The sequence below is a fragment of the Microcaecilia unicolor genome, chromosome 8, assembly GCF_901765095.1.
Source record: "Microcaecilia unicolor chromosome 8, aMicUni1.1, whole genome shotgun sequence".
NCBI classification, from domain to species: Eukaryota; Metazoa; Chordata; class Amphibia; order Gymnophiona; family Siphonopidae; genus Microcaecilia; species Microcaecilia unicolor.
Genome location: NC_044038.1, coordinates 139,146,883 through 139,171,985, shown reverse-complemented (window position 1 = coordinate 139,171,985; position 25,103 = coordinate 139,146,883).

Genomic DNA, 25,103 nt, shown 5'->3' with positions numbered 1-25,103 from the left:
AAGGAAAAGTCCCTGTGTCTCCACAAGAAAGAATGGCAGAACAGATAAGAGTCACTCTTCCACCCATTGCAGGTTGGCCTCATTCAGCGATAAATTATATTTCAGTCTTGCACACTTCGGCAATCTTTTCATGGGTGTGAGACGTCCTTGGTCTCCACAGAGGCCTGTCTTATAAGGGTGGCCCTACAGCATAGTCCTTTGACTCATCACACAAATGCTTTCCCCTGATATTCAGAACTATTTAACCATCTCTTTTCCAAGCTGAAGAGCCTTAACCTCTTTTGACTTTTCTCATATGGTGGCCTAGTGGTTAGAACACCGGTCTTGACATCCAGAGTTGGCCAGTTCAAATCCCACTGTTGCTCCTTGTGATCTTCGGCAAGTCACTTAACCCTCCATTGCCTCAGGTACAAATTTAGGGCCCCTTTTACCAAGCTGTGGCAAAAGGGGGACTGCACTGGCATTGACATGTGCTTTTCATGTGCACCGAGGCCCCCTTTTACCGCAGCAGGTAAAAGGTAAGTCTTCCTTTTTTTTAGGAAATAGCTGTGCGGCAAGTGAAGCACTTGTCATGTGGCCATTTTGGGGGGAAGCCCTTACTGCAAGTGACACTGCCCAATTACCACCAGGTACACACTGGTGCTACAAAAATAAATATATTTTTGTAGCACCGGATATGATGGTTCTTGGGGTGGGAACTACCACCGGGCAGTTGCGGAAGCCTGGCAGTACTTCCGTTTTAGCAAGTGGTAAGCCCTTGTTGGGCTTACTGCCACTTTGTTAAAGGAGTCCTTAGATTGTGAGCCCTCCATGAACAGGGAAACACCCAGTGTACCTAAATGTTACTCACCTTGAGCTACTACTGAAAGAGGTGTGCGCAAAATCTAAATACAATAAAAATAAATAAAATAAAATATGAGAGGAATACCATCTCCTTTATCATTTTGGATGCCCTTCTTTGAATCTTTTCTAATTCTACTATATATATATATATATATATATATATATATATATCTTTTTTTTTTTTTAGATACAGTATTGGAAGTTTGGTGTGCATGAGAGCATAGTTCTAAGTGCACTTAATCTCCTGATGAGGCTTGATATAAGAGTGAAACGGAGAGCCCTGTTGGGTACAAGAATCAAGCTAAGTGCCTTTTGCATTGAACTGTAATACTTTATGAAGAGATGGAGAAGTAATTCCAGGATTTAAAGTAATTTTGACAAGTTATAGTGCACGATGTTTATATAATTAAATAAAAACGATAAAAATAACTGAAACACCAGTGAACAATAGCAAATTTAATATTTGGAGGTTTTTTCACCAATGATAAGTGGGATCCAGTATAAGCCCAGACATCTGAGGTATTTTCCTCCATTTAATTATAATATTTAATAATTCCAGAGTTGATAATATAACATCACTTTGGTTTTTGGATTTCACAGCAAGAGTTACAAGAATATGGTTTAATGTTCATCTCATTGTTTTGTCGAGTACTATTTTTATTCACACTTTTGGGGGGTGCGAAGAGGTCAGTGACCACTGGGGGAGTAAGAAGGGGTTATCCCTGATTCCATCCAGTTGTTATCTGGTCATTTAGTGCAACTTTGTATGTCTTATTCATTCTGAAAACAAGTCTAGACCAAAACATTTAAGTTTTCGCCCTAGATGTATTCATTTTGTTCCATTATGGCTGCAAAACATACAAGTGTTAGGCATGCCCTAAGCCCACCTTAATCCCACCTTTGAAACATCCCCAACATGTCCCCTTGTGATTTGGATGCACTGCAGATAGACATCTACAGTACAAAACAGGTTTCTAAAATGCTGATTTGGATATTTTGAGAAAAAATATGTCCAAATGGTGATTTTTGACACTTTTTGGACATTTTTCTCTTTCAAAAAATGAATAAGGCATAACAAGGTGCCCTAAAAGACCAGATAATCACTGGAGGGAATTAGGGATGGTTGAATCAAACAATGTTTCTTTCAGAAAGATAAATGCGTGAAGACATATAACTCAGGGCTAATCCATGTAAAATAAAAAATACCAGTGAACATAAAAATTAATTGCAAAGCAAGGTTAAAAATTGCACTAAAATGAAAGCAAAAATGAATTGTAAGTTAGATTTTATGGGGAAAATATTGAACTGTGGCAGCCAGTGTTTAGCAAAATACAAGTTGCCATAGTTAAATTGAAACTGGATATTCAGCACCACTAAGACCTTTTCGTTGTCCTAGCTTTATCTGGTTAGTGTTCTAAATATGGCCATTAATCAGATAACTTCCAGCTATATCCATGTTCTGCCCATGGACCATCACAATACTGTCCAGATAGTACCAAGGAGGTCAGAGAAAATATTCAGCAGCAATATCTGGTTCATGCCATTGAATATACCTCTCACTAGCACTTATCCAGTTAGAAGCACCTGCTAGCCTGATAAGTCCCTATAATACCTCTATTTTATCTACACTGGTTACAGGTGGGACGTTAAGCATAAAAAACAGCTTTAACCATTGGACTGAAGGCTCTCAGCTCCCAAGAGAGGGAAACTCTGCCCCCTCCCCCATATCCCTGAGAGAGGAAGACTATGCCCTTGAGGTAGTAAGAGTTTGCTTTGGGACCAGAGAACCTCACACACAAAATCTCACACTAACTCTCTTGCCTGCCAAGCCTCCACGCCATTCTAAAATATTTCTCACCCATCTATCCCCCAATACCTACCTAATCACTACCCACCCACACCCAACTCATCTACCAGCAATGCTAGGATTTTGATGGAAAAGATGAATAGAGGAAGTGGGTTGGATATTTTTTAGAAGATGTTGTAAAAGATACTACTGAACAGGGTTTTGATCATTTCCTGGAGAACAACTCCACAGACAACATCAGGTCTTAATGCCAGTAGCTGGAGGTGAATAGGAAGGAATGGACCACCCCAGTCCAATTTGATGGACACTTCTTTCATTGATGTTCATATTTATGTTTAATAAAATTTACTAGACCACCTAATTCAATACAATAAAGGGTCTAGGTAGTATACAATAAAAGTAAAATATATAACATCAGGAGAAAGTTATGCTGTTAATTATAGGATAGCAGACAAGCATTCACTCCAAGAACACAAAAACACATCAAATCACTGAAGGTCCAGGATAGACTCCAAGCATTGACCACTAGTGGAGACAAGATGCTGGGCTAAATGAACCACTGGCCTAACTCAGCTGGACATGTCATGTTCTTGCTGCAATCTGGTTTGGAAATTCATTGCATAAATACTAAAATGCCTTTCCTCAAGCACATGCTATCTTGCAATTGAATGTTAATAATAATACTTTATGGTACTATTTGAATTTTTAATGATTTTATTGTTGTATTTTTTATTGCTTTGTATATTTTCTTATAAACCACTTTGATTCAAGCAGTATAAAAACGTGTAACATAAAAAAATAAATCACATTTTTATTATGTCAAAATTCAAATGGTCTAATTTTCCTTTGTAATTGTAATGTGGCACTAAACAAAAATGAGAGAAAATTCATATAAGAAATAATTGTGCATTCTGATTGAGTTAATGACTTCTTTGGCATTCTACAATCCCAGTGGGACAGTGATCTAGCTCAGTTCTCTAGAATCTAATTGTTTCCTAATATCCAGACTTATTTACCAGGCCTTGTTAACATCACCATTGTAAGCAGCTTCTTCACTAATCAATGTACTATTGTTTCAAGATTCAGGAGCATCATCACATAAAATGGTGTCTCTCAGGAAGAGATGAAACTGTAATTACAATCAAAGCTTCATCTACCAGGAGATGAAGTGAAGATTAAAAGTGCAAACTCTGTGGCATGTAGATTATAAGACACCCCAAATCTTCCAGATGACTACATTTAAATGCACCACACAATCAAGAGGCTTCTTATAAATCAATTCATAATTGTTCTTGGGTAGGTTACATTTGCAGTTGGCAATTTTCCACTCTTCTTGAAATTCAAGGTTTTTGATTAACAGATTTATGAATAATGGACATCATCTTCTTAAACATGAAGAATTTTGACAGGAAGAATGGTTTTCTGTAATATATAATAGAAAACGTTTCTCTTTCTGATGTTTTACTAGTTTTATACCTTTGCCTCATTTAACATTATGTAGATATGAAACTTTTTGACAACCCTGTTAATTAGTTCCTGTGGGCAACTGTTTTTAAAGGTTCATTGCATTATATGTTATTCACAGGGACAACTATTTTGGGAAAAGAGGAAGTGTATAAGAAATTTGGTCCAGTCTTCAAATAGTGTCTCTATAGATTGGTCTGCATTTCTCAGCATCCATAAAATTCTATCCATACACTTCTTTCCAGTCAACTATGGTGGGTGCCAAAGAAATCATCAGTTGCTCCAAACTGAAATATATGAGCTGACAGAAGGAAGTGAACATTCTTGCATTTTCTATCTTTTATATAATAGTTAAATTATTTCAATCTATTCAAAATTCAGCTGCATGATTAATCTTCCCCCAGTGTCACTATACTAACATAACTCCTCTTGTCAAGATCCTTCATTGACTCCCTGTTTCCACATACAATTCAAACTTCTCTAATTCACCTACAAGTACATTCAATTTGCAGCTCATCATTATCTCTTTTCTTTTAACTATTTATTAACATTCCATCTCTGGAACAACATATCTTAACCAGTAGCATACATAAACCACTAGAATTAGAGTACTTCCCCCTCCATATTGAAGAAATAAAATGTAGGGCTTTGTAACCTGAAAATCTTCATTTTGTATGATTTTCAACATCTCAGCACCTTGCAGTGTTTCACTGTCTCATTTGTGAATCTGCTAGTCCTACACCACCATTGTACAGAGTATAATCAAATAATGTATTGTCTTTAAGATATGTACTATGGTTCACAAAATAATCCATGGCCTAATCCCAAGCTACATAACAGAGCTGATAGATATACCAATCAGAAAAACAATTGAAACAGAAAGAACATACCTAACCCTTCACTTCCCAAGATGCAAGGGACTGAAGTATAAATCAACATATGCATCCAGTTTCTCTTACATATGCTCACAGCTCTGGAACACACTACCAGAAGACCTGAAAGCCACAGACGATTACCTAACGTTCTGAAAAAAAAACCTAAAGACTCACCTTTTCAGAAAGGCATACCCCGTTTTGTTCACCAGAGTCGGTAATAACCTCTCCGGATACAAACAAATGTAACAATATATAGATAGATAGATAGATAGATAGATAGATAGATAGATAGATAGATAGATAGATAGATAGATAGACTCCATTCCTTTTATCTTTTCAGGAAATCTAGACTGCCCCAACTTGACATTTTGTCCTTTAGATTGTAAGCTCCTTTGAGCAGGGACTGTCCTTCGTTAAACTGTACAGTGCTGCGTAACCCTAGTAGCGCTTTGAAATGTTAAGTAGTAGTAGTAGTAGTAATCTTGCTGCACCATATGCTTGGAATAGACTTCCTGAGCCAGTACGTCAAGCTCCATCTCCGGCTGTCTTCAAATCTAAGCTAAAAGCCCATCTTTTTGATGCTGCTTTTAACTCCTAACTCTTGTTCACTTGTTCAGAACCCTCATTTTATCATCCTCACTTTAATATTCCCTTATCTCTTGTTTGTCCTGTTTGTCTGTCCTAATTAGATTGTAAGCTCTGTCGAGCAGGGACTGTCTCTTCATGTTCAAATGTACAGCACTGCGTACGTCTAGTAGCGCTATAGAAATGATAAGTAGTAGTAGTAGTAGTAGTAGTAATATATATACATACACACACACACACACACACAGATATCATTTCACTCTATGAGTGCACGCACCACACTTTTTGCTCCATTGCCATTCAGATATTGACAGACTCCTGATGCAGGCACATTGCCAAAACACAGCTATGTTGAGTCTTTTTTTAACAAATTGACTTTTTAATAAATTATATTTGCTTTCTCAGTTTGGACTCTTCGCTTTGTTGGACCTCCTTTTTCTGTCATATACAGGAATTTTAATTTTGTTTATTTTGTTCCTATTTTTTTCATTAAAGCAGCAACATCCTTAAGAGCATACACTCTTTTGAAAAAGTTCACACTTTGTGCAAACAGTGTGCACTATATACAGATGGTGCACTTTTCAGAAAGAATGTGTACTGTTTATAAATAATGGATGTTTGCACAAATATTTGTGCATGCTCATGGATTCACACATGTATGTACTGTTGGGATAGAGTGCATACTTTCCAAGATTTTGCCCTCTTTACAAATAGTGCACATTTTCATAAATAGTAAGCAATCTGTGTAAAATGTGCACTCTTTTGGAAGAGTACGTACTAATAATGGAAGAAAAATGGCATGAAATGATATGGGAATGTTATTGACATTTCCCATGTCATTTCAAGCAAATCCACATATCTAGTGAAAAATGTATACCACCAGCAGATGAAGAATTTTCAGTTTCATATGGAACGAATAAAACATGAGTTTATCTCTTACACTCTATGCCATCTTATTGCTTTAACTAAGACCTGGCTTTCTTCTAGGGACTCTGCTTCAGTTGCTGTCCTCTGTCATGGACATTAGCTTTCCCCAAATATGCCTCTCCCTGTTGGCTTCAGTGGCAGTCTCAGACTGCTACTCTTCCCTTCCTGTAGATTTCAACCTCTTTGTCCTCAATCCCATATATTTCCTCCACTTCCTCCACCTATTTCACCACATGACCTCTACTGGTAGCTAACCTCCTGATAAGTCCTGCTCTTCCTTTCTCACTGATTTCAACTACTGGAATTTGTTTCTTTTCTAAACTATCTTTCCTTCTTTTGAACTTTAACTTCCACAAGTTAACCTCCAACTATGTTGTAATATCCCTGTTTACTAGCCAGCTCATTTTCAAAAGAGATCCCCGGCCATCTTCCGACACAAATCGGGAGATGGCCGGTGATCTCCTGAAACCGGCCAAATCAGTATAATCAAAAGCCGATTTTGGCCAGGTTCAACCGCTTTCTGTCGCGGAGCCGGCGAAACTTCAAGGGGGCGTGTCGGTAGGGTAGTGAAGGCAGGATGGGGGCGGGACAGGGGCGTGCTCACGAGATGGCCGGCTTCGCCTGATAATAGAAAAAAAAAGCCAGGCTTGACGAGCATTACTTGGTCCCTTTTTTTTTCACGACCAAGCTTCACAAAGGAGCTCCAACTGACCAAATGACCACCAGAGGGAATTGTGGATCACCTCTCCTTACTCTCCCAGTGGTCACAACCCCCTCCCACCCAAAAAAAACCTTTTTTGCCAGCCTGAAATGTCATACCCAGCTCCCTGACAGCAGTATGCAAGTCCCTGGAGCAGTTTTTAGTGGGTGCTGTGCACTTCAGGCAGGTGGACCAAGGCCCATTCCTCCCCTACCTGTTACACTTGTGGTGGTAAATGTTAAGCCCTCCAAAACCCCCCAAAACCCACTGTACCCACATGTAGGTACCCCCTTCATCCCTAAGGGCTATGGTAGTAGTGTGCAGTTGTGGGTAGTGGGTTTTGGGGGGGCTCAGCATACAAGGTACAGCATACAAGGTAAGGAAGCTATGCACCTGGGAGCAATTTTTTTTTTTTTTTAGAAGTGCCCCCTAGGGTGCCAGGTTGGTGCCCTGGCATGTGAGGGGGACCAGTGCACTACAAATGCTGGCTCCTCCCATGACCAAATGCCTTGCATTTCGCTGGGTTTGAGATGACCGGGCCCAGTTTCCATTATGGCTGAAAAACGAAGTTGGCCATCTCCTCTACACCCGGCGATCGATTTAGCCGCCCCCTTGTGGCACCGGCCCCGAAGATGTCCAGCGCCGTTCGATTATGCCCCTCCACGTGACCTCCATATCCCCTTCCGCCACCTCATTCTCACTCTTCTTTTGATCCCTACCATTCTTTCTTCCTTTCCTTAATCATAGAGGAAGAACTATGCATCTTATCTCATACTCACCTTTGCTTCCTATATAAACCAACTATGGAAGCAAACGTTATTCAAAATGAGAGAGCTACGTCTAGTCAGATCATTCTTAGACCAAAAGGCCTTCATACTACTAGTCTAAATGTTAGTCCTACCTCACTTGTATTACTGTTAACACCCAACGCGTAATTAAACTCTGGAATTTGTTGCTGGAGAACGTAGTGAAGGTGGTTAGCTTGGCAGAGTTTAAAAGGGGTTGGACGGTTTCCTAAAGGACAAGTCCATAGACCGCTACTAAATGGACTTGAGAAAAATCCACAATTTCGGGAATAACACGTATAAAATGTTTGTACGTTTGGGTAGCTTGCCAGGTGCCCTTGACCTGGATTGGCCGCTGTCAGGGACAGGATGCTGGGCTCGATGGACCTTTGGTCTTTTCCCAGTATGGCATTACTTATGTACCTGAATGTAACTCATCTGAGCTACTACTGAAAAAGTGTGAGCAAAATCTAAATAAATAAATATTACTTGGTAATAAGCATCAATATCAGAAAAAAAACTGCAAATCATACAGAATACACTTGCTAAACTATACTAGTGTTTCAACTCATTTAAACAAACTGCACTGGCTTCCCATAGCAGAGAGACTCAGGTTCAAAGCTGCTTGTTTAGTTTTTCAAATCCTTCAGGGCTTTACATCTGAACTGCTAAGACCGCTTCACTATATTTGGTCCATTCTAACAGACTGAAACAATAACTGATGCTAGCATCACTATTTCAAAAGACAATTAGTAATCAGAATATTTTCAGGTCTCTATTCCCCGTTCTTGGAGTCAAAATATGGAACTCTCTACCTGTTCCCATTGGAACAGAAAACAGCTACCTGAACTTCAGGAAGAGTCTTAAAACCTTTCTCTCCCCAAAGACCGCTTCATAACAATTCATCATGACTTCTACCTGCTAGTATCATCTATTATCCTTTCCTTAGTGTTTTTAGTTTTATGCATTAATCCAATTGTCTCTAATGTTTCTCAAACCTCACACTAGCACTATTTGCTTTTTGTCTCACCTAGAATGTAAGCCACACTGAACCCTGGAAAGGGGAAATCAGCGGTATACAAGAATGATTTGAATTGAATTGAATGTGGAGATGAAAACAGTAACGGAATTCAAACATGCGTGGGATATGTATAAAGGAATCTGTGCAGTAGGAATGGATCCTCAGAAGCTTAGCCAAAATGGGTGGCAGAGCAGGTGGGGGAAGAAAGGTTGGTGGTTGGGAGGCGAGGATAGTGGAGGGCAGACTTATACGGTCTGTGCCAGAGCCAGTGATGGGAGGCAGGACTGGTGGTTGGGAGGCGGGAAATACTGCTGGGCAGACTTGTACGGTCTGTGCCCTGAAAAAGGCAGGTACAAATCAAGGTAAGGTATACACATATGAGTTTATCTTGTTGGGCAGACTGGATGGACCATGCAGGTCATTTTCTGCCGTCATCTACTAAGTTACTATGTTACTATGCAGCTATTTCATCTCCTCTGCAGTCAGGTCTTTGATCTGTCAAATCCTCAATGTATCATTTTGTATTGCAACTGTTCCTGCTGCCTTCAAACATGCTATGATTATGTCATTGCTCAAAAGCCTTAACTTAACCTTACCTTTTGGGCTAACTATTTTTCTAACTTCCTCCTCCCTTTTATTTCCAACAATATGCATCCAAACTGGTCAAAGCACTGCTCACCTCCAGTGTTATTTTTTCCACAAGTTCAAATCACAATTAAATGTACATAATGTCAGCACTCACATTCCTACTGTGTTCTACACATACAACATATAGAAAAAAATACCATAACAAGAATTCTAATTGTGGCAAATAAATGGGCCGCAGCTTTATCCATCCCAAATATATCAACATAGATACAAAACAGTTATACTTCAAAATATAACATCAGTAAATAACTTCCGAATACAGTAGAAACATCCCACATGAAGCTAGTTGGTGCCGAACTAGCCCCATCCTAAAATTCTCATTGAAACTAAGAACGTCCTTCCAAGGTGAAAAAGGCACGCAAATTGGCTGATAAACCTTTAGCTGAACACTCCATAGCCCAAGGACACAAATTTGAAGATTATCGGTTTTGTGTTATATTTGTTTACAAACCATCATGTAGAGGTACGTAAAGAACAACAATTTATTTTTTGAACTTGACACCCTTTTTCCAAAAGGACTTAATGCAGAGACGGATCTTTCAGTTTTTCTGTAAAAATACATTATTTAAATAGACCCCAATGACTGGCTTTTCAAATTTGTTATAATATATTTTAAATTTTTATTTTTTATTTCTATTTTATTTATTTTTTACTTTTTATTTTTTCATTTATTTTTTTATATTTCGATGTGCATCATATTTCCAATATTTTTATATTTCACCTAGATTTATTCACATATTTTTATTCGTTATTTTTCATTTTTTATTTATCACTCATCATTTATGGATTTAGCATTTGGAATCACACTTGGTTGAGTTGTGCACTATTTTTTGTCACCACTAGAAGGTGTACATCCTTTGTTTTCAATTTCTTTTTTTATGAATAATTTTTTCTTATATCTATATATATTGATTTCAATATGATAATTTACTTCTCATGTAGTATAACTAATTTAGTGATTGATTTAAATATTTTTAACATTGCTAAGGATGTAAAAGAATTGAAGCGGTGCAAAGAAAAGCTACGAGGATGGTATGGATTTACGTTACAGACGTATGAGGGGAGACTTGCGGACCTGAACATGTATACCCTGGAGGAAAGGAGGAACAGGGGTGATATGATACAGATTTTCAAGTGCCTCTGATACACGTAAGAACTAGTATTCCTTATGCTATGCATGTGTTTGGCACCTAATAATATGTACCATGTTGTAGAACGAAGGAGTAAGTTTATACCTGATTCTCTGGAGGGTAACAAGACCATAAGGAGCATCATAGGGATTTGAACCCTGTGTTCAGAAAGGAATTCTGGATTTTCTTGATGTTATTGAGATGGAAACAGCAGAATTTAGTAGGGTGTTGGAAAAGTCAAAGATAGCCCCAAGGTTATGTGCTGAGGGAACCATAAAGATAGTATCCTTCATAGAAATATCCATTAATCTACTTTATATAATCACCCTCTTCATGATACCTCAACTCTATCCTTACTGGTTGATTTAATTACAGTTGTGCTGTAATGATCTAATGGCATCATATTCTGCTTTGGATAAATGATAAAACTTTTGGTTTTTTCTTTTTCTCTAATTCTTTCAATGTCTTTAAGAACCATTATGTTTTATTGCATATTGTGTTGACATTATAATGTAGCATGCTATCAAGCTTATTTTCGAAAGAGAAAGGCGCCCATCTTTCGACACAAATCACAAGATGGGCGTCCTTCTCACAGGGTTGCCCAAATCGGCATAATCAAAAGCCGATTTTGGGCGTCCTCAACTTGCTTTCCGTCGTGGGGACGACCAAAGTTCATGGGGCGTGTCGGAGGCATAGCGAAGGCGGGACTGGGCCGTGCCTAACACATGGCGTCCTTGACCGATAATGGAAAAAAGAAGGGCGTCCCTGATGAACACTGGACAACTTTACTTGGTGCTTTTTTTCTTATGACCAAGCCACAAAAATGTGCCCTAAATGACCAGATGACCACCAGAGGGAATCGGGAAAGACTTCCCCTTATTCCCCCAGTGGTCACAACCCCCTCCCACCCTCAAAACAAAATTTTTAAATATTTTTCCAGCCTCTATGTCAGCCTCAAATGTCATACCCAGCTCCATGACGGCAGTATGCAGGTCCCTGGAGCAGTTTTAGTGGGTGCAGTGCATTTCAGACAGGCTGACCCAGGCCCATCTCCCCTACCTGTTACACTTGTGGTGGTAAATGTGAGCCCTTCAAAACCCACCAGAAACCCACTGTACTCACATGTAGGTGCCCCCTTCACCCATAAGGGCTATGGTAGTGGTGTACAGTTGTGGGGAGTGGGTTTTGGGGGGCTCAGCACACAAGGTAAGGGAGCTATGCACCTTGGAGCAATTTCTGAAGTCCACTGCAGTGCCCCCTAGGGTGCCCGGTTGGTGTCCTGGCATGTCAGGGGGACCAGTGCTAACCGCTTTTACTACATTCTCTGACAATGAATTCCAGAGTTTAATTACATGTTGAGTGAAGAAATATTTTCTCCGATTCATTTTAAATTTACTACTTTCTAGCTTTATTGCTTGCTCCCTAGTCCTAGTATTTTTGGAAGTGTTCCAAATTCAGCAAATAATCTTGACAGAGCTAAAAGATAAAAAAACAAATTATGTCTTAACTACTTTACTAAAACATACACACATGTAAGCAATTAAGCACACTAGACTTGCGTTTTATCCCAATTAACCCTATAACCAGACATCACTGAATACTCTGGTATAAGGGAAAGTAAGGTGAAAATGAAGGAGCTATCACAAATGCTACAATATCAACAGCATTCACTGAACCCATGATATAATCAACCCCACAAAAGCTTGCAACTGCCTGGTAGCAAGTAAAAAGGGTCCAAAGCACCATTAAATAATAAAGGATAAAGAGGACAGCCCTTCCTAGTTAATCTGTTTAACAAAAAACTCATAGATAAGACACCACTGACTCTTGAGCATGAGGATTAGTGTAGAGTACCTGAACCATCTTAATGAACATAGGTCCAAATCCAAACCACTGTAGCACAAGAAATAAATAACTCCATTCCACCCTATCAAAAGCTTTTTCAGCATCCAGTGACAGGGCAAACAAAGGTACTTCCAAATTCTCTGTCAGAGTTAAAACCATTACAAAACAAATGGGTATTATCTGCTGTAGAATGCCCAGATATAAAGCAATTTTTTATCCCTATGAAGCAAAAAACACCAGACAACCTTAGGGGCCCTTTTACTAAGCTGTGTAAGTGTCTAGGTGCACAAAAATGGATTTACCAAACTGCTAGCACGTGGCTCTTGCGTTAATTTCATTTTTGCCGCGCGTCCAATACGTGCAGTCATGTGTATTGGACACGCACCAAGTGGCATTTGGCACGCGTAGGTCATTACTGCCCGGTTACTGTGTGAGAGTTTACCGGTAGGTCAATGGCTGGCGGTAAGGTCGGAGATCCAAAATGGAAACGCGGCAATTTTCATTTTGCTGCATGTCCATTTTCAGCAAAAATTTTAAAAAGGCCTTTTTTTACAGGTGCGTGCGCCCAAAACCCGCACCTATACTACTGCAGGCCTTTTTCAGCGCACCTTAGTGAAAGGACTTAGGGCTAAGACTTTTGCTTAAATCTTACAATCCACATTTATCAATTTTTTTAATAATTTGGGATCTCTATTTGGCTTTAGAACAACCAGTATCTTTGCTTCTAGAAATTAGCCCAAAGCTGCACCATTCTGCAAATAAGCATTATGCACAACAAGCAAGCTCTGGGCCATCTATGGTGCAAAAAAAAAAAAAGATTAAACTTGATGCAATTATGACAGGCTGTTTTTTTTTCTTAGTTCATTTTTTGAATTGGAATAGATGCTAATCTGAAGGTTTCTGAAGAAACCGTGGTGTTCTAAGGTACCTGAGGGACAAATCTGGGTTGAAATGTTTATGTTTATATTTATGGTTATGGTTATTTGGATTTGATATACCGCCCTTAACTGGCTATGCAGGTCAGAGAAGTATACATTATAACAACAAAAACAAGGAAAAGAACTTCATTAAACTGACAGAAAAGTGAACATTTACAACAACAAAAAAGGTTGAAGGAAGGTAAGAGTCAGTAGGTGCAGTGTAATGCAGTCTCTGTGTCTGCAACATAACGTATAGTAATATAGTAGATGACGGCAGAAAAAGACCTATAGAAAAAGACCAGTCTGCTCAACAAGATAACTCATATGTCCTACTTTTTGTGTATACCTTACCTTGATTTGTATCTGCCTTTTTCAGGGCACAGACCGTATAAGTCTGCCCAGCACTAGCCCCGCCTCCCAACCACCAGCCCCTTGATTTGTATCTGTCATTTTCAGGGCACAGACCGTATAAGTATGCCCAGCACTAGCCCCACCTCCCAAACACCAGCCCCTTGATTTGTATCTGTCTTTTTCAGGGCACAGACCGTATAAGTCTGCCCAGCACTAACCCCATCTCCCAACCACCAGCCCCGCCTCTGCCATCCAATCTTCGCTAAGCTCCCGAGGATTCCTTCCTTCTGAACAGGATTCCTTTATGTTTATCCCACGCATGTTTGAATTCCGTTACTGTTTTCATCTCCACCACCTCCAGCGGGAGGGCATTCCAAGCATCCACCACCCTCTCCGTGAAAAAATACTTCCTGACATTTTTCTTGAGTCTGCCCCCTTCAATCTCATTTCATGTCCTCTCGTTCTACCACCTTCCCATCTCCGGAAAAGGTTTGTTTGCAGATTAATACCTATCAAATATTTAAACGTCTGTATCATATCACCCCTGTTTCTCCTTTCCTCCAGAGTATACATGTTTAGTTCAGCAAGTCTCTCCTCATACGTCTTGTAACACAAATCCCATACCATTCTCGTAGCTTTTCTTTGCACCGCTTCAATTCTTTTTACATCCTTAGCAAGATACAGCCTCCAAAACTGAACACAATACTCCAGGTGGGGCCTCACCAACGACTTATACAGGGGCATTAAAACCTCTTTTCTTCTGCTGGTCACACCTCTCTCTATACAGCCTAGCAATCTTCCAGTTACGGCCACCGCCTTGTCACACTGTTTCGTCACCTTCAAATCCTCAGATACCATCATCCCAAGATCCCTCTCCCCGTCCGTACCTATCAGACTCTCACCGCCTAACACATACGTCTCCCGTGGATTTCTACTCCATAAATGCATCACTTTGCATTTCTTCGTATTGAATTTTAATTGCCAAACCTTAGACCATTCTGCTAGCTTCTTGAGATCCTTTTTCATGTTTTCCTCTCCCTCCCGGGTGTCCACTCTGTTACAAATCTTAGTATCATCCGCAAATAGGCAAACTTTACCTTCTAACCCTTCGGCAATGTCACTCACAAATATATTGAACAGAATTGGCCCCAGCACTGATCCCTGAGGTACTCCACTACTCACCTTTCCCTCATCCGAGCAAATTCTATTAACCACCACACTCTGGCGTTGGTCCGTCAACCAGTTCCTAAATTTTGAATCTGGTGAATGATGTTTCTGCCCTTATCATAGAACGTAAGATGTTCCAAAGTTCAGGGGCAAGAAAGAAAAAGAGTTTTGTGTAGATTTGTAATAAACTTTCTTAACAGTCAATGTGAATCAAGGGATCTGAGAGCAAGATTTAGAGTGTATAGATGTAAGAGAGGAAAGCTATAGCAGTATATTGAGTTGGAGAGCCATATGGTTAAGACATAAGAGCCATTGGGCCCCTTTTACTAAGCCATGTGGGCACCTATGCATGCCCAACATGCACCAAAATGGACTTACCGCCCGACTACCGCATGGCTTTTGCGGTAATTTCATTTTTGGAGCTCACCCGCTATACGTGTCTGAAAAATAATTTTTTTTTTGGACAGGCGCCAAGTGGCATCTGACGCCTGTAGGTCTTTACCGCTACGTCTATGGCTGGCGGTAAGGTCAGAGACCCAAAATGGACACGCAACAATTTTGATTTTGCCGCACGTCCATTTGTGGCAAAAAACAAAAAGAGGCCTCTTTTACAGGCACGCTGAAAAATGATTCTGCGTGTGCCCAAAACCCGCACCTACGCTACTGTAAGCCACTTTTCAGCACGCCTTTGTAAAAGGACCCCATTATTAACTGAGGAAAATATAGCTTGGGACAATCTTGGGTTAAAATAACCAATGTAAACAAAGTAATTGTAAACTAACCAATGACTAGTAGAGGAGAAGGGGCGTGGCGTTAGCACAGAGATAACCAGCTGAAGAACCAATCAAAATATGCTGATGTGGACAGAGAGCTGGAAAGTATCTAGATGTTACAAACACATGGAAACTCTAGTGCAGGTAAACTGTTATACATTTATAAATAGGAGGAAAAACCTCAAGAAGCACCTTCCCCCTGAAAAAGCGGTGTGAAAGGGCTAGGCTTCTTCATCATCGGAAAAAAACCTCCAAAACTTTAATTTCAAGCCTTCATCAATTTTAATTTTCAGTGTATCATTAAACTTGCAGATGTCAAAAAACTACTGAAAACTCGAGGAAGGTACTTAGCTTCTCTTAGGCTCCTCCGTAATTAGAACCGTGGTTAACGTGGCCTCCGTTTCGCCACAGCTGCTTCAGAACCTCCAGTCTAATAGTTCTGCCAAGAGAGCAAACACGAGTCAATTAAAACTGATATCATTTCTCAACATCTCATCATAAATCAAAACAGCTTACTTTCCATTCAGGCTGCCAACGGAAGCATGAAGGGCAGCAAACATTAGCAACATGGCGGTTTAAGAATACCCTCATGACGTCACACGCCACTGCAACCCCTCCAATGAAAACTTGGCATAGGAGGGGTCTATTCACAGACAGACTTGTCAAAAATAGTTGTTCAGGATACGGAAAAAAGTACATGGAAAGGAATGCTTGAAATTAAAGTTTTGGAGGTTTTTTCCAATGATGAAGAAGCCCTAGCCCTTTCATCAGCCTTTTTCAGGAGGAAGGTGCTTCTTGAGGTTTTTCCTCCTATTTATAAATGTATAACAGTTTACCTGCACTAGAGTTTCCAAGTGTTTGTAATTTCTGGATGTTCCTGGTTTTGGAAACTTCCCTTTGATCTTCCATTTAGCTTTAGTCTATGAATTTTTGATAAAAGTATCTAGATGTCACAGGACAGATTAAACATGACTAGGCAGTATCCATGCTATATGATGTAGCTCAAATTATATTTAAAGTCTCACTCTCTCTCTCTGGAAATGGCAAATAAGATAGGGAAGCAGTGAACCAGAGGAGTAGTATCTGTGTTTCAGTTTCTAAAAAATCAACTTTGGCAACACTGAGCTCCTAGGCCAATCTTAGCAAAACCTTTGGGTAAGCAAAACATTATTGATTTTCCATTTTGAAACCAGTAAAGACTACTGAACATATGATACATATTTCAGTTATAATTATTGTATTACTTACATAATTTGAATATTAACATTAATTGCTCTGTAACTTTTAATTAGTGTGAAATAAAACAGTCATATAGCAATCAATTCCCAGGTAAAGTTGCAGTTCCTATGATTTCTTTATACTACAATATAAATAAACAGAACATTGAAGAGTTTATCCAGTAAACTCTTCTTTGCATAGTAATTTCTCTAACAGCTTTAAGAGCTGCTCTGCTAGTCTGTAAGGGTCCCTTTTACTAAGCAGCAGTAGGCTCTACACACATGCAGGGCACGCCCAAATGAGACTACCGCCAGGCCAACGCGCCCTCCTGGCGGTAATTGCAGATTTGGAGCACGCCCATAACACGTGGACTTATTTATTTATTTCTGCCTACGCATGTCAGTTCTGGCGGTAATCAGCACTTGGGACACACTGACCTGTCACCGCATGTGTAGCACATGATCTGTTACCGCTAGATCAATGGGTGGCGTTAAGGGTTCAGGCCGGTCTTGGATGCTCACTGGTTTTGTTTTTACCACAGGCCTTTTTCCCGTCCCATTAAAAAAAGCCATTTTTAGTAGATGCGGTAAAAAGTGGCCCGATGTGTGCCCAATACATGCGCCTAGACTACCGCAGGCCACTTTTTACTATGGCTCAGCAAAAGGGCACCACACCGCTTTTTTTTTAAAAGCAAAACACTAAACAGTGACTTCAATAGCTGCTTTGTTAGCTCTGCTTTCTTTCTTTTTTTTAAAGATAAAATTCTATACTATGGCTTTAATAACTACTCTGTCAACCTCTAAATACTTTTTTTTAAAAATAACTGCTCTGCAAGTATCTGCTTTTAAAAAATTAAACACTTAGGGCCCTATTTACTCGCTAGGTTTTTTTAGCGTGTGCTAATAATTAGCTAAATGCTAAAGTCGCCCATAGGAACATATGGACAAATCTAGTATTTAGCGCGTGCTAAAAGCGCTAGCGCACCTTAGTAAACAAAGCCCTAAACAGTGATTTTAATAATTACTAGCCTCTAACTGCTTTTTCTTTAATCAAATTCAACTTGAAAACAATTTCTCAGATGGTAATATTCACCAGTGTAGCTTTCCTCCGCACAGTAGCAGGTCCTGTCACAACTTTTCTTCTAGGAATCTCATACTTGAGAATCTTACATTGTGATCAAACTCCTGCACTAGTCAGCTGTTTAACTCACTTTTTTCACACAGTTGCTACTCACATCCTCATTAACTCATGTGTCAGTCTTCTAAAATTCTAATTTTAACAAGCGGAGGAGTGGCCTAGTGGTTAGAGCACTGGTCTTGAAATCCAGAGCTGGCCGCTTCAAATCCTACTGCTGCTCCCTGTGATCTTGAGCAAGTCACTTAACCTTCCATTGCCTCAGATATAAACTTAGATTGTGAGCCCTCCTGGGACAGAGAAAATATCCAGTGTACCTGAATGTAACTCATCTTGAGCTACTACTGAAAAGATGAGCAAAGTCAAAAAAAAAATCCTTTACAAGAACTCCACAAAGTACAACTGTCTTCCAAATTTCTCAGTCCAACTGAACTTTTTGGGGTCCTTTTTTCTATGATGCCCGAAAAATGGACTGCGCTGCTGTAGACGTGTGTATTGGATGCGAGCAGGTCCATTTTTAGCCGAAAATGGATGTGCGGCAAAATGAAAATTGGTGCACATCCATTTTGGGCCTGAAACCTTACCGCCCATCCATTGACTTAGAGGTAAGATCTCATGCGTTAAACCAGGTGGTAATCATCAGCACACGTACAATGTCGATTACCTCCCAGTTAGCGCTGCATGCTGGAAAATTGTCTAGCACATGTAGCGGATGCATGTAAAAAATGAAATTACCACCCGGACCACATGGTAATCGGGCGGTAGTTCAAAATTGACACACATACGCACCTTAGTAAAAGGGCCCCTTTGTTTGGTAACAGAAAAATACAGTTCCACCAGCAGCCAATCAGGAACATGCACAGCTTTCTACTTTACATTTTTTTAAGTCTTAATATTTTTATTGAGTTTTAGCATAAAACAAGTAACCAGTAGAAGTGAATAACAAAACACGAGGGCTACTGAGTGCAAATACATAAGTAGTGGCATACAAACAAGCAATGCATGATGTGGCGGGTACATTAAGATTAATACAAGTATGATAGTGGAGGAGACCATTTCTTATTGCTTGAAGTCATACTTCTTCAATTTCTTGTAAAGATAAGTTTCATATTTCTTTTTTAATTTTTATTTTAAAATTTCAACATACTCTTGAAAAAGAAATCAGAAAAAGACAGAAATACAGAAAACCCACTTATTAGAGGAAATAAACATCATTCATTAGTCCACAATATTGCTGGAATCAAGCAAAATTTAAATACAAAAAAGAAAGAAAACCCTAACAACAAGGCAGAGGAATCCTATACAGTGACAGCCAGATTACGAGCTAGCCAAAGGGAACTACCATTGCAGTGGGACCAGATATGTTTCGTATTGAGAGGAAGAAGTAAATTCCACCATGATTTACAATTAGTTTGCTCTAAGGATTTCCAAGAAGCAAAAACAACCCTCAGTGTGGTATTTATCATAGTATTTAAGAGTAAACATTCATGATCACTTAAAACATTAAAGCAAATATCTTTAAAGAGTAAATATTTGTAGCACGATTTGCAGCCTGAATACTAATTTAATATAGCTCAAACTTTGAATTCTTCACACATATACACACACACTCTGCTATGCACATGTTCCACTCAACAACATTCAAAGTTCCCCAGTTCCAGATACAGGTGTTCATTTGCTTAGGTGCACCGAAAAATGGCCTGCTCTGGTGTAGACGTGTCTATTGGATACACACAGATCCATTTTTCAGCTCGCTTGCAAAAAAGGCCTAATCTTTGGCCGAAAATGGATGTGCAGCAAAATAAAAATTGCCGTGTGTCCATTTTGGGCCTCCAACCTTACCGCCACCCATTGACCTAGCGGTAAAGTCTCATGCGTTAACCAGACGGTAATGGTCTATGCATGTACAGTGTCGATTACCGCCCGGTTAGTGCTGCGCGCCAGAACTTTTCCAGCACGCCTAATGGATGAGTGTAAAATTGAAATTACTGCCTGGGCCTCGTGGTAGCTGGGCGGTAGTTCAAAATTGATGTAGGAGCACTGAAATGTACACATATCCACCCTTTGTCACTTTCAGTGTGGACTTCTTTCAACTGGGCACCCCAGCAAGACCCAATCGGGAAGAACAATTTTTAAACCATGATTTGCATATATAGAATATTGATATTAAAGCTAGCTTTAGAAATGCTTCTAGCATTCATATCTCCAGTTACAAAGAATGGCTTTTGCCCAATGATTTTCGGACCAAATATTAAACCATAGCAAAATGAGAATGCAGTACAAAAAGCCATGATTTAGTGGTTCCATTTTAGTGCTTTGACAGATTATACCAGTCATTCTTCTTGCAAACCATCTATTTCTAACCTGTGACTCCAAACTATAAATCACAAAGATGCAGCTCCAGTCAGTAAATACATTTTGTGATAGCTCTCAATTTACATTCTGCCTGCCTTTGAGAGGATTCTTTGTATTGTTACTCCTAAGGGAAAGACTCATTGACTGGATCTTCTGTATCTCACCTCAGTGAAAATTCAATCTCATTCAGATATCTTCAGTTTTCCAAAGAAACCTTCCTATATTTTGTTATTAGGTACACAGGATTAATTAATATGCCATGTTATGTGTTAGTAGCTCTGGACCTTGTATTTGCGTATTTTCCTCCTATGGTTAGCATTATTTCTTGGGAAACAGCTAATTTGTTTCCTAACTGTGTCAAGACAATATGGGGCTCATTTTTGAAAAAGAAACATGTCTAATAAGTGTCATAAAACACCATTTGGATGGATTTCTTCTCAAAACTTACTTTTGAAACCTGTTTTGCAGATGTTTATCTATGCATTTCATCTGCACTGCATCCAAATCACAAGGGGAGGAGGGTTAAAGGTGGGAATAGTGTGGACTAAGCATATTGGCCCCTCCTACATTCCAGTGGCCTGATTTTCTACATTTCTCACTTGTACATTTTTTCCAATAATGGCCGAAAAAATAAATGCACAGAACACAAAACCTTGTTACAAATGGTATAAAAAAAAAAGATAGACATTATCCTGCTTATTTTCGAAAGAGAAAAACGCCTATATTTCGACCCAAATCGGGAGATGGGCGTTTTTCTCACAAAGGCGCCCAAATCGGTATAATCGAAAGCCGATTTTGAGCTTTTCCAACTGCACTCCGTCGCGGAAACAAATAAAGTTGACGGGGGCGTGTGGAGGCGGGACTGGGGCGTGGTTATCAGCCGAGGAGAGATGGCCGTCTTTAGCTCATAATCGAAAAAAAGGCGTTTTGACCACGATTTTGGGTCACTTTTTTTGGACGCTTTTTTCTCAAGAACAAGTCCCAAAAAGTGCCCCAACTGCCCAGATGACCACTGGAGGGAATCGGGGATGACGTTCCTGGACTCCCCCAGTGGTCACTAACCCCCTCCCACCAAAACAAAACCCACTTTAAAAACTTTTTTTCCAGCCTGTATGCCAGCCTCAAATGCCGTACCCACCTCCATGACAGCAGAATGTGTTCAATCCTCTCACAGTCTTTCCCTGGGTCAGATGTGGCTCTCGGGTGCAGTACAGGGTCACATCAGCATTGCATTGTGGTGGGTGCAGGGTATTGGCCTCCGTGATTTCATTAGCTTGTGTTAGTCTCACGATGTTGGTAGTTGGTAGGCTCTTCTCCCATGGTGCTTTTCTCCCTGCCTACTGGGTCAGAGTGTGCCCTGTTGTGTTTCCTGTTGTAGTCCATGCGGTAGTGGCCATTTTTTAAAGCCAAGTTTAGTTCCCTTTCTTGTGTTAGCCACGTTAGAAAACTTAGTTCTTACCTTGAATGTGGCTGAAAGAGGGCATTGTACAGCATTCTGCCAGCTCTGACCTACTGCTAATCTCACTACCAGGGAGACTCGTTGCCAGTGGTGGGGCACAACCTCTGATCTGCAGTTAGTTAACTGCAGATCAGAGGTTGTGCCCCACCACTGGCAACGCGGTTATTCCAATAAAGGACGTTTTCGGAGAGATTAGTCTTCAGGTGTCAACTGGTGTGCCAATGTTATACAGCAGCAACAAGTCCTAGAGGCCTGCGTGTATGCAGGTCCCTGGAGCACTTTTAGTGGGTACCGCAGTGCACTTCAGCCAAGTGGCCCCAGGTCCATCCCCCCCCCCCACCTATAACACTTGTACTGGTAAATGGGAGGCCTCCAAAACCCACTGTACCCACATGTAGGTGCCCCCTTCACCCCTAAGAGCTATGGTAGTGTTGTACATTTGTGGGTAGTGGGTTTTGGGGGAGGGGGTTGGGAGCTCAGCACCCGTGGTAAGGGAGCTATGCTTGTGGGAGCTTTTTCTGAAGTCCATTGCACTGACCTAGACTGTCCAGTTGGTGTCCTGGCATATCAGGGGGGCCAGTGTACTACAAATCCTGGCCCCTCCCATGACCAAATGGCTCGGAGTAGGACATTTTTGAGCTGGGCGTTTTTAGTTTCCATTATCGTTAAAAAAAACAAACGCCCAGCTCAAAAACGTCCATTTTTTCGAAAATACGGTTCGGCCCGCCCCTTCACGGACTCGTTCTTGGAGATAAACGCCCATGGAGATTGCGTTCTATTATGCCCCTCCATGTGGTTTCGAAAATGGTCATCTTTTCCATTTGGATTTGGGCAAAAAATGTCCAAAATCTGAATAGGAAAGAAGTTCATTTTCAAAAAAAGAAAAATGTCTATCTTTTGTTTTCAAAAATACTGTTTCTAATAAGGTTTTGGCCTTTGGGCATTTTGTTTTGTGGTCCATTAAAAAAAAAAAAGTCCAAGTGAAAAATGTAAAAAAAAAAATCAAACCATTGGTATGTAGTAGGGGGCCAGCATTTTTAGTAGACTGGTCTCCCAGACATCCCAGGAGATAAAGGGGGCACCCTAGGGGTCACTGCAGTGGACTTCAAAAACATGCTCCCAGGTACACATCTCACCATTGCTCCCTTATCTTGTCTGCTGAGCCCCACTACAATAGCCCTGATGGGTGAAGGGGACACCTATATGTGGGTACAGTGGGTTTCTGGTGAGTTTGGGGGGGCTCACAGTTTCCCCCCAAAATGTGACAGGTAGAAGAAGATAGGGACCAGAGTCCCCCACTCCACGGTGCACTGCACTGACCACTACACTACTCCAGGGACCTGCATGCTACTCTAATAGACCTGGCTCTAACATCTGAGACTGTCACAGAGGCTGCTAAATCGTATTTGTATTCACATTTGTGCTAGTTAGGTTCTACCTTGGGGGTCAGCAGTCAAGAAAAAGATCTAGTTGTTGTTGTTGTAGATAATACGCTGAAATCTTCTGCTCAGTGTGCTGCGGTGACCAACAAAGCAAAGACGATGCTAGGAATTATTAGGAAAGGGATGGTTAATAAGACCAAAAATATCTTTGTATCACTCCATGTTATGTCCGCACCTTGAGTATTGCGTTCAGTTCTGGTCACCATATCTCAAAAAAGATATAATGAACTCCAATTAAATCACAACTTAAATGACGTGGAGGGGCATAATTGAAAGGGACACCCAAGTTTTGCCGAGGACGTCCTCGCAAAATGTCTCGGTGGAGGGGCGGGGAAACCCTTATTATTGAAACAAGATGGATGTCCATCTTTTGTTTTGATAATAGGGTCGTGGACGCCCAAATCCTGAAATTTAGGTTGTCCTTAGAGATGATCATCCCTACTTAGTGCGGTTCCCCAGGGGGTCTGTGCTGGGACCACTGCTTTTTAACATATTTATAAATGACCTAGAGATGGGAGTAACTAGTGAGGTAATTAAATTTGCTGATGACACAAAGTTATACAAAGTCATTAAATCATGGGAGGATTGTGAAAAATTACAAAAGGACCTTACGAGACTGGGAGACTGGGCGTCTAAATGGCAGATGATGTTTAATGTGAGCAACTGCAAAGTGATGCATATGGGAAAGAGGAACTCGAATTATAGCTACGTCATGCAAGGTTCCACGTTAGGAGTCATGGACCATGGGCCCTGGAGTCATGGGCCTGGGTCCGCCTGCCTGAAGTGCACTGCACCCACTAAAACTGCTCCAGGGACCTGCATACTGCTGTGATGGACCTGAGTATTTATTTATTTATTTGCATTTGTATCCCACATTTTCCCACCTATTTGCGGGCTCATATTTTGAGAATGATGGAAGTACAATTGGTTACAGTCGATTATGGATTACATTATGATGAGTTATAGAAGACAGAGTAAATACAGGATATCATTTGGGAATAGAACATCAGAAGATAACAGTGGTGAGTTGAGAGGGGGACAAACAATATCGAGGGAACATAAAGGTCTAACATTTTTATTTGTGGGTAGGGTTTTAAGAGTGGTGAGGATACGGGAGAAGAGACTTCAGGATAGAGTGTTTTGGTGCGTATCTATTAGTTTGTATGGACTTCATGTGTTTTGATCCTTGCCGTAGATTTTCTCAAAGAGATAAGTTTTCAGTAGTTTGAGGAAGTCGGTCAGTTTATAGATCGTTTTCAGATTGTGTGGTAGTGTATTCCAGAGTTGTGTGCTCATGTATGCGAAGGTTGATCCGTGCAATGCTTTGTATTTTATTCCTTTGCACTTAGGGAAATGGAGATTGAGGAAGGTTCGGGAAGATCTTTTAGCGTTTCTGGGTGGTAGGTCTATTAAATCAGACATGTATGCAGGGGCTTCACCGTGAATGATTTTATGGACTAAGGTGCATACTTTGAAAGTGATGCGTTCCTTGAGTGGTAGCCAGTGTAGTTTCTCCCGTAAGGGTTTAGCACTTTCGTATTTTGGTTTTCCGAAGATGAGTTTGGCTGCTGTATTCTGGGCTGTTTGAAGTTTCCTCAGTATTTGTTCCTTGCATCCTGCGTATAATGAGTTGCAATAATCCAAGTGACTGAGT